The sequence below is a fragment of the Rhinatrema bivittatum genome, chromosome 2, assembly GCF_901001135.1.
Source record: "Rhinatrema bivittatum chromosome 2, aRhiBiv1.1, whole genome shotgun sequence".
In the NCBI taxonomy this organism is placed as follows: domain Eukaryota; kingdom Metazoa; phylum Chordata; class Amphibia; order Gymnophiona; family Rhinatrematidae; genus Rhinatrema; species Rhinatrema bivittatum.
Window position 1 is genome coordinate 421459418 of NC_042616.1, and position 14127 is coordinate 421473544.

At 45.0% G+C, this 14127-nt stretch overlaps 1 protein-coding gene across 1 annotated transcript in view; it reads left to right on the top strand.

The window, feature by feature from the left end:
• FAM227A (family with sequence similarity 227 member A) overlaps positions 1–13756 on the top strand; it is a 230846-nt gene extending 217090 nt beyond the window's left edge. Inside the window, exon 14 of the mRNA XM_029587120.1 lies at positions 13532–13756. The gene's annotated coding sequence lies outside the window, so the exon portion shown is untranslated. The remainder of the gene's footprint in view (positions 1–13531) is intronic.
• Positions 13757–14127: the final 371 nt, after the last annotated feature.

Genomic DNA, 14127 nt, shown 5'->3' on the forward strand with positions numbered 1-14127 from the left:
TCTCTGTTTGATTTTTGTAAACCGTTATGATGGCTGCACCGAATGACGGTATATAAAACTGAATAAATAAATAAATAAATACGTGCATCCTCATTCAATATTTGGAGGTTACTAATGATTTCCGTTTGTCGGACCACCTCTTTGTACTTTGGAGCAGGCCCAACAGAGGGAACAAAGCTTCAAAAGCCTCTATTGCTCGGTGGCTAAAGGAAGCTATCTCTTCAGTGTACTTCGGTGATGGTCGTTCGCCTCCAGAGGGCATCAAGGCTCATTCGCTTTGTGGTCAAGCAGCTTCCTGGGCAGAAAGCCAGGCTGTCTCTCCGCAGGAGATCTGCAGAGCAGCTACCTGGAAATCGTTGCACATGTTTGCACGGCACTATCGTTTGAATGTCCAGCCACCGGTGTTTGGCTCTTTTGGTGCGCAAGTCATTTGAGCTGGGCTATCCGGGGCCCACCCTACATAGGAAGCTTGGGTACATCCCACTGTCTGGACTGATCCGGGTATGTACAGAGAAAAGAAAATTATTCCTTACCTGCTAATTTTCGTTCCTGTAGTACCATGGATCAGTCCAGACACCCTCCCTAAGGATTTATTGGATTTGGTTTATTGTCAGCTCGACTGCTTAATTCACTTGGGATGTTTTTGTGACTGACTAATGGTTCATTTTTGCAAGTTTTTACATGTTTACAGTTCAAAGTTCGATGTTCTCTTGATCCATCCAATGTTTTTCTTACTTGCTTTGATATTCTTTATACTGAAGGGACGCAGAGGGCACTCCAACCTATTAGGGGCCATCCTTACAGTTTTTGCTCTGACTCCATCTGCTGGAAGGGGGACATAACCCACTGTCTGGACTGATCCGTGGTACTACGGGAACGAAAATTAGCAGGTAAGGAATAATTTTCTTTTCAAAAATTACAATTATAATAGAAATACAAATAAAAACAAAAGAACATATATAAAAACCAAAAGCTCATGTGTAAAAGATACAAATTCTTAGTAAATTTAATAAAATAGAAAACCAAATTAATAAACTAAAAACTCTAAAATGACATTCATTTTCAAACACCTTAGCAAATAACCAGGCCTTAATACATTCCCTAATTTTCAAATAATTATTTTCCAGACGCAAATCTCATGGAAGTGAATTCCACAATAAAGACTCAAATCACTTCAGAACTTTCTCCGTGATTCCCAATTTCCCTAAAGTCTGCAGATATTTGTTATCCTCAGACTTTGTCTGTTTTCAAAGGGGAAAACAGAGTTGGAAAGTGTATGTGCACCGTCCTGCACCTGTCATATATGTGGATGCTTTTTGCAACAAAATTATGAATATGAACAAAATTATGTATATGAACACACGCAAGTACTACTCCACCCTGACTCCTCCCCCTGGACCACCATCTCTGTGCATGTAAAAGTACTCATGCACTGGCATTATGCTCATACTTTTACAGGCAGAGAGGGAAGGCAAAATTCAAAGAGCTTCTTTCCTTGCGCAAGTCTCCGTTTTATGCGCTGAAATGTTTTTGAAAATTTCCCCCGAAAGACCAATCAATGAAAAGATGCAACATAGCCTACAAAGACTCCAGTTTTCTCTACTAAAGCCCTATACCACTAATCTAAGGAAGATTGCCGCATACCATATGTGATATATTATCATAAAAATAGAGAGGTCCATATTCAAAGTAGCTTGTCTAGCTAAATTAAAGTGCTGGGGAGATTGCAGTACACCTGTATAGTTCTCCCAGCTGCCTCAGAGGACACTCCTACCCTTTTAGGCTTCCACCAACTGGCCCGGAAATGCATGCCGAAACATTACTTCAGGTACGTATATTTTTCCCCCTCTTTATTTCCTATGGCTCCACTACACCTACTCTTCTTGATGCTAATCCTCCCTAATCTCATTTCCTGCTGAAATCACTACTAATTTTCTGTCTATTCTCCCAATTCTTTAAATTCTTCACTTCATCAACCATTTTGAATTCACTCTTCCTGAGAACATCTCGTTCTCATCACTGTCACTCTGGGAATCTCATCTGATAACTTTCACACTAAACCACCTTTCCCCACAGCCTCATCCAGTCACAGCCAAATCTCCAGGCTGTCAATCCTTGTATCCATTCCAATACTGTCTCATCTCTTCTGTCCTCCAATGAATTGTCTAAGTCATTTCATGAGTCAATTTCTTCTTACAACACTATACTCTCCTCTGTTTTAGACACTCTTGCCCCTCTCCTTACCAGCCCTCCAGGGTGCACCATACCTCAGCTCTGGTTCACTCCCAGAATTTGCTTCCTGTTTTCCTGTGCCCATTCTGCATGGCATCCCTGGCTAAAATCCCATGCCCATGCTGACATATATTTCAGATTCATGCTGACTTCCTTCCAGTCTGTTATTGCACTTGCCAAGCAAGACTACTATGTCCATTTGACAAATGTTCTTGCACCCAACCCTCATTGTCTCTTTGCCACACTCAGTTCCTTCTCAAATTGCCTTTGTCTCCCAAACCCCACCCCCAGATATGGCTGACTACTTCCATGACAAGGTTCAGAAAATTAGTTTTGAGTTCGCAACCAGATCACCTCTATCACTCCCCCTCCTCCTCTTCCTCTCCTCTCTCTGATCTCTGGCACTCTTTGTTCCTTTTCTGAAATTACAATGGAAGAACCTGCCCTACTTGTTTCTCTGATCCTGTTCCCCCTAGCTCCTCACCTCTATTTCCTCTGCAGTCATCCCTTCCATCTGTCATATCCTCAATCTACCACTTTCCATTGCTGCCTTCAAACATACCTTGATCACAGCACTCTGCAAAAAACCCTCACTGGACCCTACCTGCCCTGTTAACTATCATCCAATCTTCCTCCTTCCTTTTGCATCCAGGTTACTCAAACATTCTGTTCATTGCTGCCGTCTTGACTTTCTTTCATGAATTATTCTCAATCCATCCCAGTCTAGTGTTCACCTTCTACGTTCCACAGAAACAAATCTTGCCAGAGTCTTCAGTAATCTGTTTATGGCTAAAACCAAAGGCCTTTATTTAATCTTTATCCTCCTTGACCTAACCACTGATTTTTATCCACTGTTGATACTCTGTCCTCATTTGAATTTTGGGACTCCATTCTGCCTTGGTTCTCTTCTTACCTCTCCCATCTCACTTTTAGTGTATCCTCTGGTGGATCCTCCTCTACCACCAGCCCACTGATTTGCCTTAGGGCTCTATCCAGGGCCCTCTTTTGTTCTCTCTCTCTCTGTACTAATTCTTTAGTGATCTGATCTTATCCCATGGCTTTCAGTACCATCTTTATGCTGATGATACCCAGTTTTACCACTCTGCACCAGAAATTTTATCAGGAATCCAATCTTAAATCTCAGCCTTCTTGTCTGGCATTTTTATTTGGATGCCCTACCGCCATCTTATTTATTTATTTATTTATTTTTAGTTAAGCTTTTTATATACCGACAATCTTTGGGAACATCTTATTGGTTTACAGAGAAAATAATGCAGCAACAGGCTTTACATGGGACACTTAATATGGGTAATAATATTAGCGGGAATCCTAAAAACAGGAGAGGAATTATAACGCATAATTGACGATAATATGATGGTTGAATAACATATATACATAGGCAAATAATGCAGTAGAATAATATTTACATATATACATAGGCAAACAAGGAACAGGCCTAAGACAGAGCTCCTCATCTTTTTCCCCAAGTCCACTTTCACTCTTACTCTTTTCTCTAGTTCTGTAATCCTGTCAGTCTGTAACATTGGGGTCATCTTTGACATCTCACTCTCCTTCTCTACACATGTTAACTGTTAATGTGTTTCTTTTTCTATAATCACCAAAATATTTCCCTTCCTTTCTGATCACACTATCAGAACCCTTCTCCACTCTCTCACCAACCTTCCACTTCTTCACTCTTTCATCACCTGCTCCTCATAGGTCTCTCAGTGAACTCTCTCAGCACTACAATCTTTCAAATAATTAGCTGCATGACTTATCTTTCGCCAATGTCACTATATCCATATAACGTCTCTTTTCTCTACATTGGCTCCCCCATCCATTTCAACATCCAATTCAAGCTCCTCTTACCTACAAGAGCCTTCACTACCTTACTTATCTCTCCCTACATCCATCCTCATGAACTCTACTCAAGTAGGACACTTATCTCCTTTTCCTCCACTGCCAACTTCCAACTCTGTGCTTTCCACTCAGTGCTCCTTCTCTGGTCTTATTCAAATCCAATCTAAAAATTGAGTTTTCTTTTAAATATTGACCCTTATCTTTTTCACAGCCTTATTGATTTTAACCATTTTCTTAATAAATGAAATCTCCACAGTTTTGTCTGCCCTGTATGTTTGTCTTTTTCATGTAATGCCTTTGCACTACTCCTAACACCCATTTAAGAGGTCCTTCAGAGGGTCCTGCCAAGAACTGCCCAGGCACCTGCAATTGTGCACATGCTTCTACAATGGCAGTCTCCCACCCATCAACTGGAGTCCCAATTGCCTCTGAGCAAGTACCCTGTCTGCAAGCTATCTCCAGGTAGTTTCCAGGGACACCGAGACCTCACGCAACCCACGGGTCACACAGTTCCTAGAAATGCACCTACAGACCAAATGAACTAGGATCCTAAATCAGTCCAGTAACAAACTAAAAAGTTTAACAAAAAGCAGGAACAGTGAACAAAAAACAGATTCAATTTACAAACAGTAACAGATAAAATAGCGATTCATTCAGTAAAAACTAGACTTGTTTCACTGTCCTTATGCAGTGCCTGGGGACGTAAGGAAAGGGCTGACCACATGAGCTGGAAAAGGGCCTTGGCACATAGATCTGGCCTCTCTGTACTCCCAGCCAAGACTGAAGCGTTCTAACAACTTCTGTGGGTTGTGTCTGAAGGGCTATTTAGGGCACAAAGTATTTGCAATGGCTTTCCTTCCAGTACTGGAGCTGCAGGATGTTACAGTACTGGGAGATTATGCTGTCTAAGCCTCATGAGTTGAGCCAGCATCCCAAGCATCAGTTTGAAATACAGAGTGGCCCATGGAAAAGTAGCCCTCCTCCAATACCAGTGCCATGCAGGCAGGCTATTTTTCCATGGGCCACCCTGTAGTATTGTAAAGATCAAAATGCCACCTTCAAAAGAAATGAGTACTCTCTGGGGAAAACACAAGATCCATAGTAAAACAAGAAATTGCAGGGCACATAAAACCCTGTTCATAGCCTTGATTAGATTATAAACTGTATTGTGAAGGAATTGCTCATATGTTTTTCCACAGCGCCAGTCAAACCACAGGTTCCTTTTCATACCCCAGATGCCTGAGTTTTGCCTCCCTGCCAGAAGATAGAAACAGAGAAGGAAAGCTTTACTGACACTGCTAATTAACCTGCAGTCTGGATTGGGTGTGCACTATGTTTTCAGGGAAGAGGTTAGCTCGAATGGGATGGGCTCTGAATTGGTGGTGAAGAGAGCAATGAGATCATGGGGAGCTGGTACCACAGTTGTTTCTGTGAGTGCGGGAACGACAGCCATATTGTTTTCAGTGGCAGCTGTAAGAGGCCCCAGAAGATTAAATATTTCCCTCCTCTCTTATCCAGGGCTGCACAGAGAACTCAGAGGGTGCTGAGAACCTTCTAGAGGAAGGTTCTGATGATTCTCAGATATTTTCTTCTGAATTTGTTTTACTCTTCCATATGGCCTTTCTAGCCAGAAAGGCAGAAGGCATGAAGCGCCCATGCCCCCATGGTCGTCCACAAGGTTCCCTGCAATCTTCAAAAAGGCCAGAAGTGGACACACAGAAGGGATCTGCGAGTAACCTACAGGTACTTGGTCTGGCTGAGAAATCAAGCAGCCCCATGGAGGAGTCTGAAGTCTCAGAGGGAACAGACGGTCTGGCAGATGAGTCTCTAGAGAGAGAGTCGGCGCAGGATCTTTAGTATCATGAGGAGGTGCTGATGGCAGAGGTGGATGACCCTAATGTGGTCCAGCTGTTCAGAAAGGAGAAATTATGGCCATTAACTCCACATGTGCTGAAGGAGCTGGACATTAAACTGCTGCAGAAGGAATCCGACCATAAAGGTGTGGATCCCATCATGGATGACTTGAGAGGTCTGGCGAAGGCCTTTCTCTTCCATAAGTTGATGAAAAAATTGGTGGTAAGTGAGTGGAATACTTCAGAGACTGGCCTAAAGGTAGGAAGGGCAATGGCAAAGTTGTACCCCCTACCGGAGGAGGCTCTTGAGCTTTTGATGCTTTCAAAGTGGATGCATCAGTCTCGACGCTGATCTAGAAAACCACTATTCCAATGGCAGGTTCTGCTGTGCTGAAAGTCATGCAGGACCGGAAATTGGAAATTCATCTCTAAAGAATTTTTGAGGTTTCTGCTTTGGGCATCTGAGTGGCGGTATGTCTGGCTTGGTCTCAGCCAGACCAAGCAGTTTCATGCAGACAGCATGTTTGCACTGGGTTCACCATTTACAGGCAAGAATGCTACCTCCTTCTGGCAAGCAATCAGAGCACTTGGTTGCAGCGGCTTATGTGGTAGATGCTTTATAGGATTTGATTAAGATGTCCTCCAGTATTATGATGTTGGCGGCTTCGTCCAGAAGACTGCAATGGTTGAGAAACTACTCAGTGGATGTCTGGTCCAAGTCTCAGCTGGGTGCCCTTCTTTCAAGGGCAAGCTTTTGTTTGGGGAGGTCTTAGAGCAGTTCATTAAATACCTAGGAGAGTCCAAAGTACATAAATTGCCCGAGGATAGGCCAAAAGGTGGAAAGAGGCCCTTTTCTGCTCACTCGCATTTTAGGGACCACAGGAAATATCGGCAGAATAGAGGCCCTTCGATACCTTAAAGACAAAGTTTGGGCAGATTCCAGGCCTTTTGAGATAATCAGGGAACTAAGTCTTCACAATAAAATGAGGCTGGTCCACTCTTCTCTTCCAGCTGTTGGGGGGGGGGGGGGTGGCTAGCCTTTTTTTTTAATTATTTATTTATTTATTTTTTGTAAAGAGTAGACCAAAAGCGCAATGGACCAGTAGGTCCTAGAAGTGATAAGAGATGGCTACGTGTTAGAATTTGCTCGGCCAATGTGAGAAGTTTACGTCATCTCTCCTTGTGCTCCCCATGCCAAGCAGGAAGTGATTTGCGACACAGTGGACCGATTGTGGTGTCTGGGGGCTATAGTGCTGGTTCTCTGAGCAAACAGGAAAAAGAAGGTATTCCATTTACTTTGTGATTCCAAAGGAGGAGGGACTGTTCAGGCTATTTTGGATTTAAAGAAGGGTGCGATCTGCAAAGGAGAGTTCCTGGCATCTTTGGATCTAACAGAGGCATCTCTGAATATTCAAATTCGGCTGGAGCACCAGATGTTTCTAACATTTATGATTTTTTCAGTTTTGCGCTCTTCCTTTCAGGTTAGTGAATGTGCCGCATATGTTCACCAAAGTGATGGTGGTGATGGCTGCAGGTCTTTAGAGAAAAAGAGTTCTGTTGACAAGAGTCTGCAAAATTGGCAGACTCTTGTCAACAGGCAGTACAGCGGGTCATGGAGAGGTTTTGGTCTCTGGGCTGGGTGGCGAAACTAGCGAAGAGCCACATCGTTCCATCCCAGTCCCTGGAGTGTTTGGGAGCTTGTTTTGACACCAAGACTGGCAAGCTGTTTCTCACGCCAGACAAGATGATGAAAGTGCAGAGCCAAGTTCGCTGCTTGTTGGACTCTCGGTACCCAGAGTTTGGGATTATTTGCAGATCCTGGCTTCTATGGTGTCTACGCTAGATCTAATTCCCTGGGCTTTCACTCATATGCAGCCCCCTTCAGAGGGCACTCCTATCCCGTGTGAATCTGTTATCAGGGGAGTTTTAGATTCCACTTCCACTCAGAGAGGAATTGAGATGGTAGTTTTCTTGGGCCAATCTAGAATAAGGAATGGAATTGGACATCCCAGACTACTACTGATGCCAGCCTTTCAGGTTGGGTAGCAGTGTGCCAGGGACAGACAACTCAAGTGTGATGGTCAGCGGAGGAGGCATTGTGGTCTATCAATCTGTTAGAAACAAAGGGGGTTCGCTTAGTGTTGCTTTTGTTTTGGCCATGGTTGCAAGGTCAAGCAGTGTGCGTCTTATTGGACAATGCAATGATGGTGGCTTATATCAACTGCCGGGGGGAACCAAGAGTTGAATGGCTTCTCAGGAGGCTCGAGTTGTTTCACTGGGTGTAGCGACACCTGGCAGTTTTGGAGCATCTGACATAGCCAGGTGGACAACATTCAGGCGGATTGTCGGCAAAGGCTAGATCCAAGTGAATGGGAGTTGGCAGTGGAAGCGATGCTCCTCATTCAGGCCAGCTGGGACATATCCCACTCAGATTTGATGGTGAGATAGAATGCTAAAGCGTCCCAATTTTTCAGTCGCAACAAGATAACTGAGCAGAGAGAATCAATGCTCAGTTCTACCATGGCCACCAGGGATCCTTCTATATGTGTTTCTCCCATGGCCCATGGAGGGCAGAGTGTTAAGGCGAATAGAGAGACACCCAGGCAAAGTGATTCTCATTTCTCTGGAATGGCCGTGTTGGGAATATCGTTGGCTGGACACTTTCACAAAAACATCGTGCACCGCGATAAAACAACCAATGAATCATCGCAGTGCATGATGTTTTCGCGATTTGCGACTCCAGTTCCGCGAATGGCGAAAACATCGCGTGCGGCGATGTTTCCCCACTGCACGAAAAATGCCTTATTTGCATAGGACACGCCCCCTCGTGCGATACTGCTGCGATATTGGAAAATGAGGCCCTTAATTTGTTGGATGTGCTTCGCGCATTGTTGAGGCATCTCAAAGTTACCAACAGTTTTCAGAGATCAGATCACCTCTTAGTGCTTTGGAATAGACCAAGGAAGGGGATTAAGACTTCCAAGGCTACTATTGCATGGTGGCTGAAGGAGGCGATTGGATCGGTGTACATTTGCAGGAGTCGATCATTGCCTGAAGGTCTATGGGCTCACTCAACCTTGTGGATCAATTGTCAGCTGGTTTCTCCATAAGAAATCTGTCAGTGGCTTCTTGGAAATCACTACACACTTTTGCCAAACATTGCTGGCTGGATGTCCAGGTGCCGGACTCAGGGGGGTATGGGGAGAGTGTACTGCAAGTGGGGCTGTCACATTCTCACCCAGTTTAGGAGAGCTTGGGTACATCCTAGGTGACTGGGCTGATCTGGGAAATGAATATGAAAATAAAATTGGTTTTTACCTGCTAATTTTCGTTCCTGGAATACCACAGATCAGTCTACACCCTCACCCATTCTGGAAAGCCTGCTGTTGTTTTCAGTATATAAATGGTACAGAGTAGGTTGCTGTTTGGAAAATTTAATTATCCATGTTTGTCCAAAAGGAACTCCTGTGGAGGGTTCCATCTCCATCCTGCTCAGTTTAATAGAGGGATGGAGGATTTTCAGTTATTGTTTATAGTTAATCTCATCTTGGCTCCTGGGAGCCGGCTTCTAATATTCTAGATAAAATTCTCCTCAATTTGCTTTTGACTTTTTAAGACAATTTTTTAGAATGCCCTGTGAGAACCAAACTCCCTTGTCCCTGTATTCTGTTGTTTGGTGGACCCCTGGCCAAGAACAGGTTGATGCTATCCCCAGGGTAAGGCCCCTGCAGGTCCTCGTTGTCGGAAGGCAGCTGTGAAGAGCGGATCCAACAGGAGCTTCACCTTTACCAACCCTCGTTCCCCGCAGGTTGAGCCCATGGGTACCGGGGCCAGCAGGACCTAGGCGCGGGTCACTTGGGAATAACCCTCCCAGAGGAGAGGTGAAGAAGCGGGGCCGGACGTACCAGAGGTCGGGGCAGGCAGCAGTCAAGGAGCGCTGGAAACAGGCAGATGGTCGAGGCAGGCAGCAATCAAGAGGCGTCAGGGACAGGCAGGTGATCGAGACAGGCGGCAGATAAGTGGAATCCGAGGGCCAAGCAAAGGTCAGAGTCAGGAGATCAGTCCGAGAGGATGAGGAGGAAACAGAAGGAGAATAGGAATGCAGAACCAGGAGGAGGAAGCAGGAACACAGGACCAGGAATCAGGAACGCAGGTGCAGGAACCGGGAACCAGGAATCAGGAACGCAGGAGCAGACAACCAACACTCCAGAGAGAGACCTGCTGCCGAGGCGAGGTCTCATGGACTGGGCTAGGTTAATAGGCTGCAAGCCCTGATGTCATCAGTGGCCTGGTGGAGTTTTCCCGCCTCTGGCCCTTTAAAAGGTGGGGCGGATTGCGTGCACCTGGGAGGGCCAGAGGGACACCGGCGTTGAAGCAGATGCACCGGCCTGGTTGGGCCGGAAGGCCGTGCCGAGGATGCCATGGGAGGCTGGCTCCCGGGGGCCGGAGGTAGGGCTGCCAGCTGCGATCTCCCGTGGCCGGTAAGCACAACAGTACTCCTCCTCTATGCCCCCTCCTAGAGGGTCTGGTCTCCTTAGGGTGAGCGAAGTGAAATTGTTTGAGGAGAATTTTATCTAGAATAGGGGGAGATCTCAGCCTGCCAACTCATCTTTTATCCTCCCAGCTAGTCCTTGCCAGAAAATGGCCATTTGACTATCTTCTCCCCAGCCAAGCTAGGAGGCCAGGGTACAAAACTCTACTGCATACTTGCTCATGGTGCGCATGCCTTGGAGAATTCATAGTAATTCTGTGGCTGCAGATGAGACTCGACCGGGCTGGTCAAAAATCAGACAAAACTGCCATACAAAGTTGTCCAAGCTCCCACAAGGGAGAGGCCCAGGTAAGAGAAGGTCCATCCAACAATGAAAGTATATATGTTATCTTGACACGGTCTGAAGAAAAAGGAGCCGCCCAGAATTCAAAATGCATTTTGCATACACTGAGGAATCCTCTGCATCCTTTGGGGTCACCAGCATTCCTGGGAGGCGGAGGAAAGTGCATGATAGTCTCCAAGTTCCGAACACGAACAGGTGGAGGGTCCACCAGAGGTGGTGCTGGAATTGGAGTTAGTAGTTGGGCTTGCACAGCATCCAGTCGCTGGGTCAGAGCCTGAAGTAAATCAGTCACACATGGGCAAGTTGCTGCTGGGCTTACTGGGTGAAATCTTGCAGGAGTCCAGCCAGGGAATTCAGCTGGCCTTTTTGCTCCTGCACTTAGGAGACCAATCCAGCAAAGCCCTGAGCCGGACATGCATTCGCCAAGCTCATGGCCTCAATAACCTGTAAGAAGTGGCGGGAGCAGGAGCCCTTGGTGCTGCGGCATAGTTGATGCCACCTTAAGGGTGACCCCTCAAGGACTATGCCAGCAGCAGAAGAATGCACTTTGAAGCAGGCCAGGCTGGAACTTCACCTATACCAACCGCCTCCCCCGTGGGTTGAACCCTTGGGTTCCAGCAGCGCAGTGATTATGTGGTTCTAGGGATCTAAGACAGAGTCCAGAGACAGGATTGACAGTCAAAGTTTAGGGCTAAGGTCAGGTCCAGGCAGCAAGCAAGGGGGATGGTCAAGATCTGTAGCTGAGGTCAGAACTGGAGGATCAAAACTCTGAGGGCAAGGAAAAGGACAAGGCAGAGAACATGGCGAGGCAACAGGGACAGGGCAGAAGTGGCGGCAAGGCTGGAAATCTGGATGAGGCAAGGCTGGATCAGGAGCCAAGCAAAACATACTGCTGGAGAAGGAAGACCTGTTGAGGCAATTTGCAAGGAGCGCGGCTGGGTTTAAATTCCCATCTATGTGATATCATTGCTGTGTGTTGCCACTTCCGCTGCAAGGCCTTCAAAGTGCACCTAGAGGAGGTATGTCATGGACAGCATGGCGGCGGCTGGGGGCACGAGTAATTGTGTTCTGGTAAGCACAGTTGGTTACGGGCTTGTCACACAATTGGCAAAACTTCATACTTACTTAGCTGATAAAAGCCTCTTTTGAGCTTCTAAACACTTTGGGACTTAAATACCTGCTCACTTCAGCCCACAGGGTTAGAGAGCTCTGGGCCCTAATAACTTATACCCCTTATACTACTCTTCATCATAACAGGATTGTGCTACATATGCATCTGAATTCCTGTACAAGATGATGTAAGAGTTCCAGATTACCCAGTCAATCATCCTACCAATATTTTTCTGCAGGCCACATTGATAAATATGGACAAGCCCTGGACTGCTTGCATTCTAAAAAGCTGTCACTTTCTACCTAGGATACAAACCTATAGATGGTTCACCCAACTTTGTTTCTTTTGGCCCAAACAGGCCTGGAATTGCTGTAATCAAATGGACAGTATCTGACTGGATAGCACACTGCATCTTCTTCTGTTATGCAAAGGCAGGCTTGATTCAGCTTGTGTGATTCTTCAAAAGCCTGCATATTAATAATAACCATGGAAGTATCTGGTGCACCATCTAAGGTCAGTCTCCATTGAGGAGATTTATAAGGCTGTAACAGAGTTTGGGCTACACATTTATATTCCATTATGGTTTAGATACCAATTCCTGATGTGATAGTAAGTTTGGTCAGTCAGTCTTCCAAGGTCTATTTGAGGGATAGAATCCAAATACTCCCCACTAGGGCCCATTTTATAATTTCAGGTTGCCTTCCTTGTTAAAAAAAAAAAAAAGCAAAATGGAAAAAGAGTTTTCCCAACAAAAGCCAAAACCATTCTTCTGCCCTTTTGTCAGTTTGAGAAACTGCCTGCAGAATTTGAGTCAGCTCCATTTAAGACATTTAAGCAGAACCAAAATGACAACCTGACTTATATTTCTGCACAATACAACTACACAGCATAGGAATAACACAAACATTTTCCAAGACCCAGGCCAGGTCAGTCAATCCAGTTATATCAATCTTCTGTCTTCTTGACACAATTAGATGAACTTTTGAATACTTTAAAACAAGACTTCCACAATATTTTTGTGCTGACAGGAACAGGTACACAGTCACATAGGTATGAGCACTTATAGCTCAGCTCAGCTTGACCCTCTAGCTATCAAGTTTTAAACTACTAAGGCCCAGTCTGGATCCTCCAGAAAGGACAGCAAGTGCTTGCCTGAGACAGCACACAAGCCCTTTCTAGATTGCTCAGCATTGGATCAAGGGAGCCATGCAGTGGCTCAGAGTCAGAGTCAGAACTCCACCCTTCAATAGGACAGACCCCGCTTCAAAGCCAGCTAGAGCTCTTTCTTCCCTTAATACATTTGGCAATGTGTTCTTCTGATGCATACCTAGTAGAAAAGCTTTTCCTAAAGGCTCTGGGAGATGCTGTGCAACAAATCATATCACCCACTGACTGGTTATCCTGCCGTTCTCAAAGAACAACTGTTACAGGTAAGTAATTTGACTTTTTCTAAGAAAAGCAAGTTTCATGTATGCAAAGAGGTAAAACCAAGACTAGATCTGCTTATCCTAAAAAACTGAAATATTTAGTGTAACTACTACACTGCAGAAAATGGCAATCCCTTTAAAAAGTGAATGCTGGTTAAACACACACATTTGGATTTTTGGTACTATTACGCTTTTGTCTTTTGTTCCCCAAAGGTTCTAGGGCAGAGACTGAACAACAACATTATGCAGGCTTTGGAAGAATCACCGCAAGCTGAGCAAATCCATTCTGCCCTATCTCTTAAAGAGTTCTGTGATGACACCAGCCCTCGGATCTTGATGTTTGTCATTGACTTATCATGTGATGCTGTAAAATTAAATCATGTGACTTGGCCTATATCTCATGACCATCCTAAGGCACAAAATTTGAATTTTGACATATATATTTTTTTCTTTCATGTTTGCTTCCTAATAGGGCAAGTCTCCTTGTGAAAATAGGACAAGTGGAGGGCCATTTATTTTGAGGTTTTAATTTTAGTTTATTTTTAAAGTGACCCATCCCTTCTGTAATGTGGTCTTTGATGTATAAAATTAACAGCTAGTAGTCTGTCCTAGGCATGGAATTGCTAAAGATCATTCCCATCATGACTGTCTTTTAGTGGCTTTCCTGAAAGAGTTGGCTAAGGCACTCCATTTCCCAGCTGGATGTTTGGACAACAGCTCCCTAATTTTGATTGCTGTTTAGATTATTGCAAAGCTCAGTGACAAGATACAGAGCAGGGAGGTTGAATGCTGAATCAAGTTTGGAAATT